At 39.2% G+C, this 12,062-nt stretch overlaps 1 protein-coding gene across 1 annotated transcript in view; it reads right to left on the reverse strand.

The window, feature by feature from the left end:
• brip1 (BRCA1 interacting helicase 1) overlaps window positions 1–12,062 on the reverse strand; it is a 221,638-nt gene that overhangs the window by 98,221 nt on the left and 111,355 nt on the right. The window contains exons 23-25 of the mRNA XM_055166946.1: window positions 11,004–11,082; window positions 10,685–10,925; window positions 9,290–9,420 (exon numbers count right to left, since the gene is read on the reverse strand). The gene's annotated coding sequence lies outside the window, so the exon portion shown is untranslated. The remainder of the gene's footprint in view (window positions 1–9,289; window positions 9,421–10,684; window positions 10,926–11,003; window positions 11,083–12,062) is intronic.

Consider the following 12,062-nt stretch of genomic DNA (forward strand, 5'->3'; position numbering starts at 1 on the left):
TACAAAAATATAAAAAGTTCTAAAACCAAAATGCAGAGAGAACTACACACAGGCAAAGTTTAAAGACTCATTTAACAAAATATAAGTGCATTTTTACCACTTTAATCATAAATATTGTGTAAATTTGACAAGATTTCGCTGTTGTTTACATTATGGTTGCCATCTTACATTTCTTATTTAGTATTTCTGATGTTATCGATTGTTTTTAAAGTGTTTATGACAAGTTTTGATGTTTTTCTAATTGTGATTTGGTTTTTTGAATAGTTCTTGTGGTCAATATTTCTCATAAAAAGTTCTAAAAGAAAAACGCAGAGACACTTTACACAAGAGCAAGTTTAAAGATTAATTTAACAAAATAAAAGTGTATTTTTACCAGTTTAATCATAAATACTGTATGAATTTGACATGTTTTGACCTTTGTTTACATTATGGTTCCTACAGTAGTTATAGAATTTCTTGTTTACAAAAGTCAGATCTGCTGTCAGTGAACTGTCAGAAAACTTTAAAAACATCGTCAATTCTTCAGTATAATGATTTATGATGATGTTTTAGTGAGCTGAGTGGACTATACGATTTTTTTTCACAGCGTCCCTTTTGAGAAAATCCATATATTTGTTCAGTAACTCGGTGTTTGAAAGTTTGACCTGATTTTTGAAGGAGTCCGAGGTTAATCCGGGTAATCTGACAGCTCCGCGCTAATCCGACAATTATAATCTGCGGAACAAAAGAGGGAACAGTAAAGATGACACGTCCTCAACTGCAGCTGACACGTATCTGATGTGAGAGGCCGGGGTCAAACGCAGCTACAGGGGACCGACTGTTCGACGGGGAATATTCAACCAGAGTCCACCACATACTCACAGACACTTTTATATCAACTCAACATACAACTGAGCTACTACGAAACATATAATTGTGATTTTTTTGTTTGTTTTCAAGTCATTGTACCTGATTTTTGTTGTCTGTTTTATGTGAAAAACAGAACAAATTTATTGCAAACCGTTTTCAGTGATCCAGAGTTCTTCCTCACTTGTTTAATGCATTCAGAGCATCATCATTTTTCACCATGATGAGTTTATAAGCACCAATGTTCCTCCTAATTTTTCATGTGTCGGAGCAAACACACTAAATCCCTGGGGGGGGGGTTCAGGTTAGATTTTATTTTATACAGAGAATTTGCAGTGCAGTTATGTTAACAGCTAGCAGGGTAACCACACACTTCCTGATTACTGGACATTAAAACGCTTTATAATTAGACGCAGATTTCACATATGTAAAAGGTAAGTCATAACTGTTACCTAGCAACCGTAACCTTCTTCCTTGTGCGAAAATTGTCTCTGCATTTTGTATGTAGTTTTCGTGTTCAAGACAGAAGGATTCTGTTTTACAACTCAGCGCTACTTCCTGTATTTTTATCATTTTCTTTTCTACTTTTTGCCGCTTAACTGAGGTAAAACTGTGATAAATATTGACCACAGGTATTATTCACCAAACCAAAGTCAGAATTAGGAAAAAAAACTGTCACTTTAAGGAGAATCAAATGCTTTTCTCAATGGAAATAGTATTACTATACAACTCACCCTTATGTAACAGATAATACTCCCTACAACTGTACAACACTCACCCTTATGTAACAGATAATACTCCCTACAACTGTACAAAACTCAGGGTGAGTTGTTGTACAGTTGTAGGGAGTATTATCTGTTACATAAGGGTGAGTCGTTGTACAGTTGTAGGGAGTATTATCTGTTACATTAGGGCCTAATGTAACAGATAATACTCCCTACAACTGTACGACTCACCCTTATGTCACAGATAATACTCCCTACAACTGTACAACGACTCACCCTTATGTAACAGATAATACTCCCTACAACTGTACAACAACTCACCCTTATGTCACAGATAATACTCCCTACAACTGTACAACGACTCACCCTTTATGTCACAGATAATACTCCCTACAACTGTACAACGACTCACCCTTATGTCACAGATAATACTCCCTACAACTGTACAATGACTCACCCTTATGTCACAGATAATACTCCCTACAACTGTACAACGACTCACCCTTATGTAACAGATAATACTCCCTACAACTGTACAACAACTCACCCTTATGTCACAGATAATACTCCCTACAACCGTACAACAACTTGCCATTATGAAGCAGATAATACTCCCTACAACTGTACAACTCACCTGTAATGTAACAGATAATACTCCCTACAACTGTACAACAACTCACCCTTATGTCACAGATAATACTCCCTACAACTGTACAACGACTCTTATGTAACAGATAATACTCCCTACAACTGTACAACGACTCACCCTTATGTCACAGATAATACTCCCTACAACTGTACAACGACTCACCCTTATGTAACAGATAATACTCCCTACAACTGTACAACGACTCACCCTTATGTCACAGATAATACTCCCTACAACTGTACAACGACTCACCCTTATGTCACAGATAATACTCCCTACAACTGTACAACGACTCACCCTTATGTAACAGATAATACTCCCTACAACTGTACAACAACTCACCCTTATGTCACAGATAATACTCCCTACAACCGTACAACAACTTGCCATTATGAAGCAGATAATACTCCCTACAACTGTACAACTCACCCTTATGTCACAGATAATACTCCCTACAACCGTACAACAACTTGCCATTATGAAGCAGATAATACTCCCTACAACTGTACAACGACTCACCCTTATGTAACAGATAATACTCCCTACAACTGTACAACAACTCACCCTTATGTCACAGATAATACTCCCTACAACTGTACAACGACTCACCCTTATGTAACAGATAATACTCCCTACAACTGTACAACAACTCACCCTTATGTAACAGATAATCCTACAACTGTACAACTCACCCTTATGTAACAGATAATACTCCCTACAACTGTACAACGACTCACCCTTATGTAACAGATAATACTCCCTACAACTGTACAACGACTCACCCTATGTAACAGATAATACTCCCTACAACTGTACGACTCACCCTTATGTCACAGATAATACTCCCTACAACTGTACAACGACTCACCCTTATGTAACAGATAATACTCCCTACAACTGTACAACAACTCACCCTTATGTCACAGATAATACTCCCTACAACTGTACAACGACTCACCCTTATGTCACAGATAATACTCCCTACAACTGTACAACGACTCACCCTTATGTCACAGATAATACTCCCTACAACTGTACAATGACTCACCCTTATGTCACAGATAATACTCCCTACAACTGTACAACGACTCACCCTTATGTAACAGATAATACTCCCTACAACTGTACAACAACTCACCCTTATGTCACAGATAATACTCCCTACAACCGTACAACAACTTGCCATTATGAAGCAGATAATACTCCCTACAACTGTACAACTCACCGTAATGTAACAGATAATACTCCCTACAACTGTACAACAACTCACCCTTATGTCACAGATAATACTCCCTACAACTGTACAACGACTCACCCTTATGTAACAGATAATACTCCCTACAACTGTACAACGACTCACCCTTATGTCACAGATAATACTCCCTACAACTGTACAACGACTCACCCTAATGTAACAGATAATACTCCCTACAACTGTACAACGACTCACCCGTATGTCACAGATAATACTCCCTACAACTGTACAACGACTCACCCTTATGTCACAGATAATACTCCCTACAACTGTACAACGACTCACCCTTATGTAACAGATAATACTCCCTACAACTGTACAACAACTCACCCTTATGTCACAGATAATACTCCCTACAACCGTACAACAACTTGCCATTATGAAGCAGATAATACTCCCTACAACTGTAACAACTCACCGTAATGTAACAGATAATACTCCCTACAACTGTACAACAACTCACCCTTATGTCACAGATAATACTCCCTACAACTGTACAACGACTCACCCTTATGTAACAGATAATACTCCCTACAACTGTACAACAACTCACCCTTATGTAACAGATAATACTCCCTACAACTGTACAACAACTCACCCTTATGTAACAGATAATACTCCCTACAACTGTACAACGACTCACCCTAATGTAACAGATAATACTCCCTACAACTGTACAACGACTCACCCTTATGTCACAGATAATACTCCCTACAACTGTACAACGACTCACCCTTATGTAACAGATAATACTCCCTACAACTGTACAACAACTCACCCTAATGTAACAGATAATACTCCCTACAACTGTACAACGACTCACCCTTATGTCACAGATAATACTCCCTACAACTGTACAACAACTCACCCTAATGTAACAGATAATACTCCCTACAACTGTACGACTCACCCTTATGTAACAGATAATACTCCCTACAACTGTACAACAACTCACCCTAATGTAACAGATAATACTCCCTACAACTGTACAACAACTCACCCTTATGTCACAGATAATACTCCCTACAACTGTACAACGACTCACCCTAATGTAACAGATAATACTCCCTACAACTGTACAACAACTTGCCATTATGTAACAGATAATACTCCCTACAACTGTACAACGACTCACCCTTATGTAACAGATAATACTCCCTACAACTGTACAACAACTCACCCTTATGTAACAGATAATACTCCCTACAACTGTACAACAACTGACCCTTATGTAACAGATAATACTCCCTACAACTGTACAACGACTCACCCTTATGTAACAGATAATACTCCCTACAACTGTACAACAACTCACCCTTATGTCACAGATAATACTCCCTACAACTGTACAACAACTGACCCTTATGTAACAGATAATACTCCCTACAACTGTACAACGACTCACCCTAATGTAACAGATAATACTCCCTACAACTGTACAACAACTCACCCTAATGTAACAGATAATACTCCCTACAACTGTACAACAACTTGTCTGGAATGTTCCACAGTAAACCTTTCTATCGCCATGGAGACCAAACCGGTCCAAGTTACAGGTCAGATCTGTGGAGAGGCGACCCCGCTCACAGTTAAAATGTCTGTTTTTCGAGGTATTTTTGAGCTGTAAATCTACTTGTAATTGAATAAATGTAAAGTAGAGCTGTTTAAAGTCACACTGCGGAACATTCCGGGCAGAGAAACGACATATCCATTGAAAAAAGCAGCAGGTGACGGCCCCTTCTGCCACAGAAGTTACACACTGCAACTTTAATGAACCGATATTTGCCGGATAAAGACGATAATCTCTGTAAACTCCAGAGTCAAGAACCACAATTAACAAAATGGTAAACAGAACGCTACCTGCCGAAATAAAATAAAACGAAGCTCTGAGTTTCTGATACGTTCTTAGGATTACGGACTTGATTTAAAGATGACCAAAACAGCCTATAAATAGTTCCATTGGTTTTAGTAGAATTTTGAAAATGAATTTTTTAACGTTTTTCTATCACTTACGTCACTCTCGTTTTAATTTTCTTCGATTAAAATCCATAGCCCCGATTACTCAAAATTCTTAAAGAATAAAATAAACAATAAACAATGTCATTTCTATCATTTGTTTTCAGTATGACTGTGATGGTGGTGTCTTTCACTCAGAATGAGCAAGAGCATGGAGTTCTGTCTCAGTTTTATGATTTTTTTTAGAAGAAAAAGGTAAGAACTGATGATATCCTGTTAAACTTAAGTAAAATCAACAACAAAATCACAACATCGTTTCAACTTCTGCCCTGTTCACTAAAAATCCTTGTATTCGTTCATTTTTCAATATAAAACCAAAAATGAAAAATAAGAAAATGAAAAAACCAGTTTTCTTCATTATTTGCCTCCAAAAAAAAAAAAAAAAAAAAAAAAAAAAAACGGAAAATGATTAGTTTTTTTTAGTTTTCGATTTTGTGTTTAAATGAAAAATGGAAAAAACGGATAACGACCGTTCTGGTACATTTACTTTTTCCATTTCGTAGTAATCAGAATACAGTGCGTGGTATTTGTGAGAATACTACGAAAATGTATTTAATTACACAAAACTGAATACGGAAATTGAAGGGTATTTTGTAAAATATTCTGATACACGGTCTAATCAGAGTACTGCATTGTGAATACTTAGAATACTTTTACACCAAGCTGCATTGTAGTATAGAGTAAAAAAGATAGGCATTAAAGGTGCACTATGTAACTTTTCGGTTGGGGGTTCGGCACCTGCTTGTTTCTATGGATACAGTGACATTAAACAGCTCGACTTTACATTTATTCAATTACAGGTGGTTTTATTTCTCAAAAAAATACCTCGAAAAACAAGACATTCTGACTGTGAGCGGGGTCGCCTCTCCACAGATCTGACCTGTAACTTGGTCTGGTTTGGTCTCAGTGAAGATAGAAAGGTTTAATGCCGCACCGTGGAACATTCCAGACAAAGCAACAACATCTCAAGTCTGATTAAGAAGAAAATACAACACTGAGTCCTGTATACTTGTATTTTCGGATCATCTAAGAGCTGTTTAATGTCACACTGTGGAACATTCCAGTCACAGCAACAAGCAAGAGCCGGAGACGCAACCAAACCAAAAAGTTACACAGTGCAGCTTTAAACTAGAGCTGCTCGATTCTGGAAAAAATTATTATTATCGCAATTATTTTGGTCAATATTGAAATCACGATTATTTTAAATTATAATTTTTAGTTACACGATGCATTTATTCAGCGTTTCTCTCTCAAAAAAAACCCAAAACACTCAAATTAAAAATAAATAGCGGCTACAAATCTGAACTTTAGAGCAGTTTTGCGATGTATAAAACATAAAATAAATAAAATAAACATTGGACATGAAATAAAGTATAGAAAAACATAAATGTGTCCAAAATAAACTATATATCCAGCTGTTCTACAAGCTCTATATTGAAAAAAAATAAATAAATATACTGATTTATATTTTAAAAAATCTCAAAATAAACTTTGTTGAAGCTTTATCGTTTCAACTCGATTTTATAAGTTTGGAGATTTTGACACACAAATTGAAATCACGATCAAAATTCGATTCTTTGCACTTTGACTTATTTTAAACTAAAATCTGATTTGAATCCTGAAAACGTCGTCTGTTTAAACCAAATAATGCAGAAGAAATTGTTTTCTGGTAATTAGTCATCTTTTTTTTTTTTGTTTGGTAAGAACTGAAGTAAGTACAGAGCAGCAGGTGGGGAAAAACACCAGGGCAGAGTAAGAGCGACTTTTCCTGTTGTGTTGACCTGGCGCCCCCTGGAGGTCGCTGTGAGGAGGGACACTTCAGGCTCCTCCTCTCCTCAAACTGTCCTGACACACAATCTACTGACCCTCCCTGACCACTCCTCCTGTTAAACTGACCTGAGACCTTTGACCGAGACACAAACGGACTGAGACGCAGAGCAGCGGAAACGTAACAGAAAAACCGCCACAGTTTACTGCAACAAAACTTGAAATTCCCTCGGGACCAACTGTCCGTGTACCGTTCGTTCTTTTGAATTTCAATTAAGAACGAAAAACAATAAAATGGGGAAACATTTTTCTGTTTTAGGGTCAAACAAAAAACAGATTTCCATATTTAATTAAAAGTTTATTTCAAATAACACCAATCAAAAAACTCTCAAAAGTCTCAGTGCCTGTTTTAATTTTGATATTTTTTTATTCTCTGGTTTATTTGTCCCAGAAGTTCTGCTGCTAGGAGGACTTACCTGAAAAATCGTTGCAATTTTTGTGGCCAAACATGTCGTCTTCTTTATAGCGATGCGTTCACTTTCGCGTCTTAGGCCTTGTCCACACTAGTTCATATTCGAGATGTTTTCGTTGTAGATAAAGTGTGCGTTTACACTAATCTGATGGAAAACGGCTCCAGAGACGGAACGACCTGGTGCCTCCAACTTCCATGAATTCATCCGAGTACAGATCTGATCCGGCACCGTGTGGACGCCTGAAAACACTGATACTCTGTTGTACCGTATTTTCCGGGCTATTAGTCGCTCTGGATTATAAGACGCACTGTCATTAAATGGTCTATTTTTGAACTTTTTTCACAAATAAACCGTGTGGGACTTTAAATGAAACCCAACAGTGTGATGGGTGAGTGGTTTTGTTTGTTTGTTCGTTCACGGTGACTCTGGGCTTTGTTCAGTTGTGGCGTGTAGGGAGGGTGTGTCTGGGACCAGCGGATTGTCGGCGTGTTCGCAGTGACTCAGTTGTTCAGTCGTGTCTAGAAGCGGCACATTGCGCTCGCTTTTTCGGTTCGTTCCTCCGTTCCGTTCCTCGTCGGCGTGGAGTGATGAGTGTGTCTGTGGGTGTCTTTCTCTGTGCGGTCGCTGTCTGCTCCGTGTGTGTTTGTGTGTTCTGCGGGTGGTGTGGCTTTGTAGTTTACTGAAGTCGTGCTGGGACACCCGAGTGGATTCGTGTATAGGGCGCTCTGGATTGTGGTGCGCAGTCGTTTTTTGATGCGGTTAGAGGCTTAAGAGCGCGTCTAATGACCCGGAAAATACGGTAGGTTGATGCGCCGTCAAGTAATTCACCACTAAAACTCTAAGAGGCTAGAATCATATGTCCCTTCATATAAACGTGTGTCTGTGTGTTCGACCTGCAGACGTATAATCTCTGAAAAGTTTCACATGAACCAACAACACGACAGAAACACAGAACAGACTCACCATCAGCAGAACACCCCTCTGTCACAGAAAGAACACTCATATTCCACTGAGTCACTGTGTCCTTTAGTCCGACACAAACTGAACCACATCAGCGACACAAAGAGCGAGATGTTTTTTTTCTGCGCTTATAGTTTATGCAAATGAGTCATGTGGTTTTAAGTTTTGTTCCTGTAAAACGTAAACAAATGTGCTCAAAGCTGTGAGGATAAAGAAGGCCTGAGGACACAGAAACAACCTGTCTGGTCACAAATCGTTTCCGATACGGTGATACAGCAATTCCTTTCAATGTAAACGTAACCTAACAAAGTAAATGTTGAACTCCATGATGACAAACAGGAAGCAGTGATGAACTCTCCTTCGTTCAGTTTTTATTATAGATCCATGCTTCGGGGGCAAATACACCAGAAAGAATAAAATATCAAAATTAAAACAGGCACCGAGAAATCAACTTTAAATTAAATATAGAGGTCAAAATCTTTTTTTTTTGTTTAACACTAAAACAGAAAAATGAAATGACAGTGCGATTTGGACCAGTAGATGTGATGTAACTGTACCTTACCTGTTGTTTGGTTAGTTTATGGGTCAGAGTTCTCACCTGTTGTTTGTTTGGCTCCGTGGGGAACAGCACATGAGCAGCTGACGGCGTCTTCTCAGTCTGGGGGCAACTCTGACACCGGAGGAACCTGGTGATGGAGCCCACACTCTGGTCCCACACCGCGTTATAACCTGCACCACAACAACAACAACAACAACAACAACAACAACAGGAGAGACGTCAATGATCCATAAACAAAACTGTATTTCACAATCATACACATTAATATTAACTGTGAGACGAGGGTGGAGAGCTCCAGAGACACACACACACACACACACACACACACACACACACACACACACACACACACACACACACACACACACACACACACACACACACACACACACACACACAGAGTTAAAACTGAGGGACCTGATTTCCAAAGCCTGAAGAGAAGACGAAAACAATTATCTAACTTATGATCAGTGTTGGGGAGTAACAGATTACATGTACTGGAGTTACGTAATCAGAGTACAAATGATGAGTAACTGTATTCAGTTACAGTTACTGTTTCAGTGAGTGGGTAATTGGATTACAGTTACTTTGTTGAAATAAATGGATTACACAGAGGGATTTTACTGTTTTCACATTTTGGGCTAAATCCCTTTTTTTTTTTTTTTTTTTCTCAGTAATTCCACTCATTGCCAGACACTAAACCAGGTCTAAACCAGGTCTCAACCAGGTCTAAAACCAGGTCTAAACCAGGTCTAAACCAGGTCTAAAACCAGGTCTAAACCAGGTCTCAACCAGGTCTAAAACCAGGTCTAAAACCAGGTCTAAAACCAGGACTAAACAAGGACTAAAACCAGGTCTAAACCAGGACTAAAACAGGTCTAAACCCAGGTCTAAACCAGGTCTAAACCAGGACTAAACCAGGTCTAAACCAGGTCTAAACCAGGACTAAACCAGGACTAAAACCAGGTCTAAACCAGGACTAAACCAGGTCTAAACCAGGTCTAAACAGGACTAAACAGGACTAAAACCAGGTCTAAACCAGGACTAAAACCAGGTCTAAACCAGGTCTAAACCAGGACTAAAACCAGGTCTAAACCAGGTCTAAAACCAGGACTAAAACCAGGTCTAAACCAGGTCTAAACCCAGGACTAAAACCAGGTCTAAACCAGGTCTAAACCCAGGTCTAAACCAGGACTAAAACCAGGTCTAAGCCAGGACTAAAACCAGGTCTAAACCAGGTCTAAACCAGGACTAAACCAGGTCTAAACCAGGTCTAAACCAGGACTAAACCAGGACTAAACCAGGTCTAAACCCAGGTCTAAGCCAGGACTAAACCAGGACTAAACCAGGACTAATTCTTAACCAGGATTAAAAAGACTGAAAAAAAAAAGAGTAAAACATGGAGACGTGTTTTTGAGTTGACAGTTTCTTCACCTGTGCGTGTGTCGTCTGTGATCGGCCGAAGCTCTTTGGACAGAAGCTTCACAAACTGCGGGTCCTGGACGAGGAGCAGCTCGGGCTCAGACTGGTGCAGAGGCAGGTGCAGAGGCAGGGTGCAGAGGCAGGTGCAGCTGGGGGACACACGTGCAGCTCTGGGTCCGTTTGGAGGAGTCGGGTTTGTGTTTGAGCAGAAGAGCGAGCGGTCTGGACTCCCGGGCGGCTCTCCTCAGCGCACCTGCAGCGAAAACAGACGACCGACCCTTCAAATTTACGATCGGGAAAAGTAAAAACAGGTTAAAAAGTTAAATCAAACCTCGTGCGTTTTGGAGCAGCTCTTTCCCACACGAGCGGCAGTAGAGTCCAGAGCAGCACACAGTCCGGGCGGGAACTTTCTAGAAGAGCAACTTTATTATATTATATATTCATGAACAGTTTGTAAATTTAAAACAGTTTGCACAAAAAAGAATTGCACCACATCTCACAAATAATAATAACAATAAACTGGAAATGCGATGATCTTATATTTAGAACACGCTCAGCCTACGGAGTCGTTTTACTGTAGACAGGAAACAACCCCAAAAATAACAATAAGTTCAAATATTTGTGCAGAGAAACACAAATCTATTACAGAAATCTTTTTTAATTGATGAACTCTTTCTTGAACAACCTGAAACTTCAAGGAAAATACAATTTCAACACAAAGTTTTAACATGAACTTGTTTGTAAACAGGAATAAGTCCATTTTTGTTGTAAAATCCTGCACTCTGCGTCCGCTTTTCTCATTTTTGACATTTTGTTGATGAGGGTGTCACGGTCAACAGTCAAAACGATCGTCCTTTAAGAGCGTTTGGAAAGAGACAAGTCTTCATTTGTGCTGCTCTGGTGGGCGGGGCCACGTACAGAGACGCTGGAGACGCTGCTGTGATAAACACCACAGAAAATTAACACAATTTTAATAGAAAATATAATAAAAATATTTTAGTAAAAAATCAGCCGAAGGCCAGATTAAAGGTCTTGGAGGGCCGGATCTGGCCCCCGGGCCGTATGTTTGACACCTGTGCTCTAAATTTTCAGCTTGTTGTGTGCAGTTTCTTCGTGCTTAAAGATTTAAACTTCATCTGATTCCCGTCATATCTGTGTTCTGTGCTTTTTATCGCACGTGTAAAAATCATTGAAGAGTGTGTGGCGAGTGTTTAAAGTCCTACAAAGGCAAAAGAGTTTAACTTTCCAGAGTGTGAAACTGAGAAGAAAAAGCTCCTGTTTTGTCCAGACAAAAGTACAACAGGAACAGCTCTCAAACTATAATGAAAAAATATTTGTATGTGAAAAATACTGAGCTCATAATGGACCTTTGAGCCTTATTTTTGGCTCA

The sequence above is a fragment of the Boleophthalmus pectinirostris genome, unplaced genomic scaffold, assembly GCF_026225935.1.
Source record: "Boleophthalmus pectinirostris isolate CB_2022bp ecotype Guang Dong unplaced genomic scaffold, ASM2622593v1 HiC_scaffold_9, whole genome shotgun sequence".
NCBI lineage: Eukaryota > Metazoa > Chordata > Actinopteri > Gobiiformes > Gobiidae > Boleophthalmus > Boleophthalmus pectinirostris.